This window comes from Notothenia coriiceps, unplaced genomic scaffold, assembly GCF_000735185.1.
Source record: "Notothenia coriiceps isolate Sejong01 unplaced genomic scaffold, NC01 NC01_scaffold00026435, whole genome shotgun sequence".
NCBI lineage: Eukaryota > Metazoa > Chordata > Actinopteri > Perciformes > Nototheniidae > Notothenia > Notothenia coriiceps.
Window position 1 is genome coordinate 41,957 of NW_011359136.1, and position 1,280 is coordinate 43,236.

The following is a 1,280-nucleotide window of genomic DNA, read 5'->3' on the forward strand; positions in this document are numbered from 1 at the left end:
TTTCAACACAATTTAAAAAACAATATTGAATGGAGGGGAGAAAAGTATTTTATTGTATTATTTTTGATAGTTTTGAAGTGCCCTGTTTTGTTTGGAAAGCTTTATTTTCATTTGATGAAGGCGTGGATGGCAAACACAAGGGGGGCTGAATTTTTATGCATTTGTTTATATCCAAAACGACTTACAATGACCAATTACAGGGATATTCTCCCTGGAGTAATTAAGGACTAAGTGCCTTACTCAAGGACACACTAGTGGTGGTGTTCCTGGTGGGATTTGAACTCACAACCTTCCGATCTTCAGCCCACCTCACTATCCATTAGACCACCACTATCCCATTGATCATGCATTGATCAAATGTACAAATCTGGTATAAGACATGATCGAAATAATTACTTCCTCCTGCTTACATTTGAGATATTTTTGTACATGAAAAAAATCTATTCCACCTCTTCACTTAATATTTAAATGTTTTACAACAGAATTATTCATCCAGATTCTCAGTGGCTTCAAACACTTACAATGGAAGTATTTAATACACTGTTAAGTGTCCTTTAAGCATCCCGGCAATAATTGATGAAGACGGACAAAAGATGGTGTCAAAGCCCTGACTGATCTCATTACATGTTCATGCAGTCGATAGGCTGCCTGCGCCAAACCTGGCACTGCCAAAGGGTAACCACCAGGGGCGTTGCCAGGACCTGAAAAAATTCAGGGCGTAGCCCACAGTGGCGGCTGCGCTACAGTGGAATTTTTTACTGCAACACTCCCCACACGCACACACACAGTACAACCGCAACTGTTACAATGAAGGCTCGATAATCAGCTCACGGCATATAGGCAGGGGTAAAGTGCTATTTTTTTATGAGTCTGGGGCGGACCTCACCTCCTCTAGGGGGGTCCGGGAGCATGCTCGTCCGGGAAGATTATTTTTTAAATATTGAAGTTAAAAGCATCAATCTGGTGCACTTTGAGAGCAACATTAAGAGATATATGGATACATCTCTCAACACCCAGATGAAACAGAACTGTAAGCAGATGTTCTTTTTCTTTATGGATATTTTACAAATCACTGCCCTTTCAAACTCTACTCTTGTTTTACTGCCATATAGTATTTCATAACTGTTTTTCCTTTATTCTCTTATTTTTTTAACTATAGTGATAGTGATCATATGAAGGTGTGCCGCGGAAATAATCTTTTGAATAATTTGTGACCAAACCGTTTGAGACCCACTGAGATAACTTAGAGTAAAGTTAACTATCTAAACACTCAGAGAGTC